This window comes from Arachis hypogaea, chromosome 2 (genome assembly GCF_003086295.3).
Source record: "Arachis hypogaea cultivar Tifrunner chromosome 2, arahy.Tifrunner.gnm2.J5K5, whole genome shotgun sequence".
Lineage (NCBI taxonomy): Eukaryota > Viridiplantae > Streptophyta > Magnoliopsida > Fabales > Fabaceae > Arachis > Arachis hypogaea.
In genome coordinates, this window is record NC_092037.1 from 68305042 (window position 1) to 68314350 (window position 9309).

Sequence of the window (9309 nt, forward strand, 5' to 3'; positions counted from 1 at the left end):
AAAGAAAAAGAAAGAAAAGGAAAGAAATAAAGTTGTGATCCAAGGCAAAAAGAGTGTGCTTAAGAACCCTGGACACCTCTAATTGGGGACTCTAGCAAAGCTGAGTCACAATCTGAAAGGGTTCACCCAATTATGTGTCTGTGGCATGTATGTATCCGGTGGTAATACTGGAAGACAAAGTGCTTTGGGCCACAGCCTAGACTCATACACTAGCTATGTTCAAGAATCATTATGCTTAACTAGGAGAATCAATAACACTATCTGAGTTCTGAGTTCCTATAGATGCTAATCATTCTGAGCTTCAGAGGATAAAGTGAGATGCCAAAACTGTTCGGAAGCAAAAAGCTACTAGTCCCGCTCATCTAATTGGAACTAAGTTTCCTTGATATTTTGGAGTCTATAGTATATTCTCTTCTTTTTATCTTATTTTGATTTTCAGTTGCTTGGGGACAAGCAACAATTTAAGTTTGGTGTTGTGATGAGCGGATAATTTATACGCTTTTTGGCATTGTTTTTAGTATGTTTTGGTATGATCTAGTTAGTTTTTAGTATATTTTTATTAGTTTTTAGTTAAAATTTACTTTTCTGAACTTTACTATGAGTTTGTGTGTTTTTCTGTGATTTCAGGTATTTTCTGGCTGAAATTGAGGGTCCTGAGCAAAAATCTGATTTGGAGACTGAAAAGGACTGCAGATGCTGTTGGATTCTGACCTCCCTGCACTCGAAGTGAATTTTCTGGAGCTACAGAAGCCCAATTGGCGCACTCTCAACGGCATTGGAAAGTAGACATCCTGGGCTTTCCAGCAATTTATAATAGTCCATACTTTGCTCGATATTTGATGGCCCAAACCGGCGTGGCAAATCAGCCTCAGAAATTCCAGCGTTTAACGCTGGAACTGGCATAAAACTTGGAGTTAAACGCCCAAACTGGCATGAAAGCTGGCGTTTAACTCCAGAAAGAGTCTCTACACACGAAAAGCTTCATTGCTCAGCCCAAGCACACACCAAGTGGACCCAGAAGTGGATTTTTATGTCATTTACTCATTTCTGTATACCCTAGGTTACTAGCTCACTATTAATAGGATCTTTTGACATTGTATCTGTACCTCATGACACTTTACACGTTTCTTTGTGTACTTTCCACGGCATGAGTCTCTAAACCCCATGGTTGGGGGTGAGGAGCTCTGCTGTGTCTTGATGAATTAATGCAATTACTACTGTTTTTCATTCAATCATGCTTGCTTCCACTCCAAGATATTACTTGTTCTTAAACCGGATGAATGTGATGATCCGTGACACTCATCATCATTCTCAACTATGAACGTGTGCCTGACAACCACCTCCGTTCTACCTTAGATTAAGTAGATATCTCTTGGATTCTTTAACCGGAATCTTCGTGGTATAAGCTAGAACTGATGGCGGCATTCAAGAGAATCCGGAAGGTCTAAACCTTGTCTGTGGTATTCTGAGTAGGATTCAATGATTGAATGATTGTGACGAGCTTCAAACTCCTGAAGGCGGGGTGTTAGTGACAGACGCAAAAGAATCACTGGATTCTACTCCGGCCTGATTGAGAACCGACAGATGGATAGCCGTGCCGTGACAGGGTGCGTTGAACATTTCCACTGAGAGGATGGGAGGTAGCCACTGACAACGGTAAAACCCTTGCATACAGCTTGCCATGGAAGGAGCCTTGCGTGCTTGAAGAAGAAGACAGTAGGAAAGCACAGATTCAGAAGATGGAGCATCTCCAAAACCTCAACCTGTTCCCCATTACTGCAAAACAAGTACTTATTTCATGTTCTTTTACTTTTCACAATCAATCCTGATAATTATTGATATCCTGACTAAGATTTACAAGATAACCATAGCTTGCTTCAAGCCGACAATCTCCGTGGGATCGACCCTTACTCACGTAAGGTATTACTTGGACGACCCAGTGCACTTGCTGGTTAGTTGTGCGGAGTTGCAAAAGTGTGATTGCAATTTCGTGCACCAGTGGGGCTTATGGGGAAGAGTGGATGGATGTGAGTGGTGAAGGGGGTGATTGGGAAGAGGAATTGAGGTGATTGGTGAGGAGTGTTGGGAAGTGTGACATGGGGAAGAGTAATCACAAAAACTAGGATTAGGAGGTAAGGTGGGAATATGGTAGGTGGGGATCCTGTGGGGTCCACAGATCCTGAGGTGATCCTGTGGGGTCCACAGGTCCTGAGGTGTCAAGGAATTCCATCCCTGCACCAAATAGGCATGTAAATTGCCTTTGCTCACCATTCTGGCGTTTAAACGCCGTGTGGTGCACATTCTGGGCGTTCAACGCCCATGTAAAGCATGTTTCTGGCGTTGAATGCCAGTTTCATGCTTGTTGCTGGCGTTCAGCGCCAGCTTTTCTTCTCTGGGCACATTCCTGGCGTTCAGCGCCAGAATGTTGCTTGTTTCTGGCGTTCAGCGCCAGAATGGTGCTCTGTTCTGGCGTTGAACGCCGGCCAAATGCATCTTACTGGCGTTGAACGCCAGCCTGTGCGTCCTCCAGGGTGTGAATTTTTTCTTCTGCTATTTTTGATTCTGTTTTTAATTTTTTTTTATTTTTTCGTGACTCCTCATGATCATGTACCTAATAAAACACAAAATAACAAAAAATAGAATAAAATAAAAATTAGATAAATAAAATTGGGTTGCCTCCCAACAAGCGCTTCTTTAATGTCAATAGCTTGACAGTGGCTCTCATGGAGCCACAAGGTGATCAGGTCAATGTTGTGTAGTCCCAACACCAAACTTAGAGTTTGGATATGGGATCTTAACACCAAACTTATAGTTTGGTTGTGGCCTCACAACACCAAACTTAGAGTTTGACTGTGGGGCTCTACTTGACTCTGAACTGAGAGAAGCTCTTCATGCTTACTCTCTTTTGTCACAGAGGGATGGCCATGTGCCTTAAACACAAGGTAGTCCCCATTCAGTTGAAGGACTAATTCACCTCTGTTGACATCTATTACAGCTCCTGCTGTGGCTAGGAAAGGTCTTCCAAGGATGATGCAATCATCCTCTTCCTTCCTAGTGTCTAAGATTATGAAATCAGCAGGGATGTAAAGGCCTTTAACCTTTACTAACACGTCCTCTATTATTCCATAAGCTTGTCTCAATGACTTGTCAGCCAATTGTAATGAGAACAAGGCAGGTTGTACCTCAATGATCCCCAGCTTCTCCATTACAGAGAGTGGCATAAGATTTATCCCTGACCCTAGATCACACAGAGCTTTTTCAAAGGTCATGGTGCCTATGGTACAAGGTATTAAGAACTTGCCAGGATCTTGTTTCTTTTGAGGTAGAATTTGCTGAATCCAGGTATCCAGTTCACTAATGAGCAAGGGAGGTTCACTTTCCCAAGTCTCATTACCAAACAACTTGGCATTCAGCTTCATGATAGCTCCTAAATATTGAGCAACTTGCTCTCTAGTTACATCTTCATCCTTTTCAGAGGAAGAATAGTCTTCAGAGCTCATGAATGACAGAAGGAGATTTAATGGAATCTCTATGGTCTCTATATGAGCCTCAGATTCCTTTGGATCTTTAATAGGAAACTCCTTCTTGCTTGAGGGACGTCCCAGGAGGTCTTCCTCACTAGGATTTTCGTCCTCCTCCTCCCTTGTGCATTCGCCATATTGATTATATCAATGGCCTTGCACTCTCCTTTTGGATTCTCTTCTGTATTGCTTGGGAGAATACTGGGAGGAGTTTCAATGACTTTCTTACTCAGCTGGCCCACTTGTGCCTCCAGATTTCTGATGGAGGATCTTGTTTCCCTCATGAAATTGAAAGTGGCTTTTGACAGATCAGAGACTAGATTGGCTAAATTAGAGGTGTTTTGTTCAGAATTCTCTGTCTGTTGCTGAGAAGATGATGGATATGGCTTGCTATTGCTCAGCCTATTGCGTCCACCATTGTTAAAGCCTTGTTGAGGCTTTTGTTGATCCTTCCATGAGAAATTTGGATGATTTCTCCATGATGAGTTATAGGTGTTTCCATAAGGTTCACCCATGTAATTAACTTCTGCCATGGCAGGGTTCTCAGGATCATAAGCTTCTTCAGAAGCTGCCTCTTTAGCACTGTTGGATGCATGTTGCCATCCGTTCAGATTTTGAGAGATCATGTTGACCTGTTGAGTCAACACTTTGTTCTGAGCCAATATGGCATTCAGAGCATCAATTTCAAGAACTCCTTTCTTCTGAGGTATCCCATTATTCACGGAATTCCTCTCAGAAGTGTACATGAATTGGTTGTTTGCAACCATGTCAATAAGTTCTTGAGCCTCTTCAGGCATTTTCTTTAGGTGAATAGATCCACCTGCAGAATGATCCAATGACATTTTCGAAAATTCAGAGAGACCATAATAGAATATATCTAATATGGTCCATTCTGAAAACATGTCAGATGGACATCTTTTGGTCAGCTGCTTGTATCTTTCCCAAGCTTCATAGAGGGATTCACCATCTTTTTGTTTGAAGGTTTGAACATCCATTCTCAGCTTGCTCAGCTTTTGAGGAGGAAAGAATTTATCCAAGAAGGCTGTGACCAGCTTATCCCAGGAGTCCAGGCTATCCTTAGGTTGTGAATCCAACCATATTCTAGCTCTGTCTCTTACAGCAAAAGGGAAAAGCATGAGTCTGTAGACTTCAAGATCAACTCCATTCATCTTTACAGTCTCACAGATCTGCAAGAACTCAGTTAAAAACTGATAAGGATCTTCAGATGGAAGTCCATAAAACTTGCAGTTTTGTTGCATTAAGGCAACTAGTTGAGGCTTAAGCTCAAAATTATTGGCTCCAATGGCAGGAATGGAGATGCTTCTTCCATCAAATTTGGATGTTGGCTTTGTGAAGTCACCAAGCATTCTCCTTGCATTATTATTATTTTCGGCTGCCATCTCCTTCTCTTGTTCGAAAATTTCTGAAAGGTTACCTTTAGAATAATTTAATTTAGCTTCTCTTAATTTTCTCTTCAGAGTCCTTTTAGGTTCTGGATCAATTTCAACAAGAGTGCCTTTTTCCCTGTTCCTGCTCATATGAAAGAGAAGAAAACAAGAAATGGAAGAGGAATCCTCTATGTCACAGTATAGAGATTCCTTTATGTTAGTAGAAGAAGAAGGGGGTAGAAGAATGAAGAAGGATGGATTCGGATTTTTGGATGAAGAGAGGTGAAGAGAAGTGTTAATAATTAAATAATTAAATAGAATAAGAAAAGAGAGGGAGAAATTCGAAAATAATTTTGAAAAAAAGGGTTAGTAATTTTCGAAAATTAAATATAAGGTATAATTAAAATTAAAATTTAAAACAAAAAGAATTTTTGAAAAAGAGATGAGATATTTTCAAAAATTAGAGAGGGAAAAGTAGTTAGGTGATTTTGAAAAAGATAAGAAACAAACAAAAAATCAAAGAGTTAGTTGATTGATTGAAAAAGATATTAAAAATCAAATTTGAAAAGATAAGAAGATAAGAGGTTAGATAAGATATTTTGAAATCAAATTTTGAAAAAGATAAAACTTTTGAAAAAGATAAGATAAAAGATAAAAAGATATGTTTGAAAAAGATTTAATTTTTAAAATGACTTAACTAACAAGAAACTACAAGATAAGATTCTAGAACTTAAAGATTGAACCTTTCTTAACAAGAAAGTAACAAACTTCAAATTTTTGAACCAATCACATTAATTGTTAGCTAATTTTCGAAAATTAGATATAAAAGATAAGAAAAAAGATTTTTGAAAAAAATAATTTTTAAAAATTTCAAAAATAAGAAAAAAATGGAAAAGATATGATTTTTGAAAAAGATTTTGAAAAGATAAGATTTTTAAAATTGAAATTTTGACTTGACTTGTAAGAAACAACTAAATTTAAAAATTTTTAACCAAGTCAACCCAAAATTTCGAAAATTTGGAGGAAAATAAGGAAAAGATATTTTTTTGATTTTTGAATTTTTAATTATGAGAGAAAAACAACAAAAATACTCAATGCATGAAGTTTTTAGATCAAAACAATGAATGCATGCAAGAATGCTATGAATGTCAAGATGAACACCAAGAACACTTTGAAGATCATGATGAACATCAAGAACATAATTTTGAAAAATTTTTGATGCAAAGAAAACATGCAAGACACCAAACTTAGAAATCTTTAATGCATGGACTCTAACAAACAAAAAATGCATATGAAAAACAACAAACAACACAAAACAAGAAAACATCAAGATCAAACAAGAGGACTTATCAAGAACAACTTGAAGATCATGAAGAACACTATGAATGCATGGGATTTTCGAAAAATGCAAGAAAATTTTTTTAAAAGCATGCAATTGACACCAAACTTAAAAATTGACTCAAGACTCAAACAAGAAACACAAAATATTTTTGGTTTTTATGATTTTCTAGTTTTTTTGGATTTTTATTGATTTTTTTTCGAAAATATTTTTGGAGAAAACGAAAAAGAAAAGAAAAATTTTGAAAAAGATTTTTGAAAAGAAAATTACCTAATCTGAGCAACAAGATGAACCGTCAGTTGTCCAAACTCGAACAATCCCCGGCAACGGCGCCAAAAACTTGGTGGACGAAATTGTTATTCATGTGTTATTCCATTTTGCAAAATTCATTGCTTTTCATTCCCTGGAAATGGCGCCAAAAACATGATGCCAATACCATGGTTCACAACTTCATTCAACTTAACCAGCAAGTGTACTGGGTCATCCAAGTAATACCTTACGTGAGTAAGGGTCGATCCCACAGAGATTGTTGGTATGAAGCAAGCTATGGTCACCTTGTAAATCTCAGTTAGGCAGATTAAAATTGGTTTATGGATTTTTGAATAATTATTAGTAAATAGAAAATAAAAAGGGATAGAAATACTTATGTAAATCAATAGTGGAAATTTCAGATAGGCGTATGGAGGTGCTGTGCTCCTCTTGAAACTCTACTTCACTACTCACTCTTTCTTCAATCCTTCTTACTCCTTTCCATGGCAAGCTGTATGTAGGGCATCACCATCATCAATGGCTACTTTTAATCCTCTCGGGAAAATGGTCCTATGCGCTGTCACTGCACGGCTAATCGTCTGGAGGCATCACCCTTGGTTGATGGCTACATCCCATCCTCTCAGTGAAAATGGTCCAAATGCTCTATCACAGCACGGCTAATCATCTGTCGGTTCTCAATCAGGTTGGAGTAGAATCCATTGATTCTTTTGCGTTTGTCACTAACGCCTAGCCTTCAGGAGTTTGAAGCTCGTCACAGTCATTCAATACCGGAATCCTACTCGGAATACCACAGACAAGGTTAGAATTTTCGGATTCCCAGGATCCTACTCGGAATACCACAGACAAGGTTAGACTTTCCAGATCCCCATGAATGCCGCCATCTATCTAGCTTATACCACGAAGATTCTGTTGGGGAATCTAAGAGATATGCGCCCGGCCTAAGGTAGAACGGAAGTGGTTGTCAATCACGCGCGTTCATAGGTGAGAATGATGATGAGTGTCACGGATCATCACATTCATCAATTGTTGTGCAACGTATATCTTGGAATAAGAATAAGAGAGAATTGAATGAAAAGTAATAGTAATTGTATTGAAACTTGAGGTACAGTAGAGCTCCACACCCTTAATTTATGGTGTGCAGAAACTCCACCGTTGAAAATACATAAGTGAAAGGTTCAGGCATGGCCGAATGGCCAGCCCCCCAAAACGTGCTCAATGGCCTCCTAAGATGAAGAATAAAACAAAACTGAGACCAAAGATGAAACGTGGTCAAAAAGACATCTAATACAATAGTTAAATGTTCTATTTATAATAAACTAGCTCCTAGGGTTTACATAAGTAAGTAATTGATGCTTAAATCCACTTCCGGGGCCCACTTGGTGTATGTTTGGGCTGAGCTTGATCTATCCACGAGCTGAGGCTTTTCTTGGAGTTGAACTCCAAGTTATGACGTGTTTTGGGCGTTCAACTCCGGATCATGACGTTTTTCTGGCGTTTAACTCCAGACAGCAGCATGTACTTGGCGTTCAACGCCAAGTTACGTCATCAATTTCCGAATAAAGTATGGACTATTATATATTTCTGGAAAGCTCTGGATGTCTACTTTCCAACGCCATTGAGAGCGCGCCATTTGGATTTCTGTAGCTTCAGAAAATCTAATTCGAGTGCAGGGAGGTTAGATTCCAACAGCATCAGCAGTCCTTTTGTCAGCCTTTTTCAGAGTTTTGCTCAAGTCCCTCAATTTCAGCCAGAATTTACCTGAAATCATAGAAAAACACACAAACTCATAGTAAAGTCCAGAAATGTGAATTTAACATAAAAACTAATGAAAAAATCCCTAAAAGTAGCTTGAACTTACTAAAAACTACCTAAAAACAATGCCAAAAAGCGTATAAATTATCCGCTCATCACTTATGTATCATTGGAAAGTGCATTAACATAAATACAGCAGTAAGAAGAGGTAATACAAAAGTATGTAAACTATAAAAATGAGTCAAAGTAGATTGTCCTACACTAGCACTTCCCCTTAATAATTCCATGACAGAAGATCCTATTCTGGGAATAGCTTCGGGTACTCCTGTTACAATTTTGACTACTGGTGCACGAAATTGTGATCATCAATGGCGCTATCAACATGGTATGCTCAATTGTAATCTCAACTCTTTATCACAACTTCGCACAACTAACCAGCAAGTGCACTGGGTCGTCCAAGTAATAAACCTTACGCGAGTAAGGGTCGATCCGACGGAGATTGTTGGTATGGAGGATAACATAGAATATAAAATAAGGATAGAGATACTTATGCAATTCATTGGTGAGAATTTCAGATAAGCGGATGGAGATGCTTTGTCCCTTCCATCTCTCTGCTTTCCTACTGTCTTCATCCAATCCTTCTTACTCCTTTCCATGGCAAGCTGTATGTTGGGAATCACCGTTGTCAATGGCTACAGTCCCGTCCTCTCAGTGAAAATGTTCAACGCACTCTGTCACAGCACGGCTATTCATCTGTCGGTTCTCGATCATGTCAGAATAGAATCCAGTGATTCTTTTGCGTCTGTCACTAACGCCCCACAATTGCGAGTTTGAAGCTCGTCACAGTCATTCAATCCTTGAATCCTACTCAGAATACCAAAGACAAGGTTTAGACCTTCCGGATTCTCTTGAATGCAGCCATCAATTCTAGCTTATACCACAAAGATTTTGATTAAGGAATCCAAGAGATATCCACCCAATCTAAGGTAGAACAGAGGTGGTTGTCAGGCACACGTTCATAGGTGAGAATGATGATGAG

The 9309-nt window shown here is 38.9% G+C and overlaps 1 non-coding gene across 1 annotated transcript; it reads left to right on the forward strand.

The window, feature by feature from the left end:
- Positions 1–4421: 4421 nt before the first annotated feature.
- On the forward strand, positions 4422–4525 carry LOC112763161 (small nucleolar RNA R71). The gene has a single exon (XR_003182831.1). It is a non-coding gene; the product is annotated as a small nucleolar RNA R71 (small nucleolar RNA).
- Positions 4526–9309: the final 4784 nt, after the last annotated feature.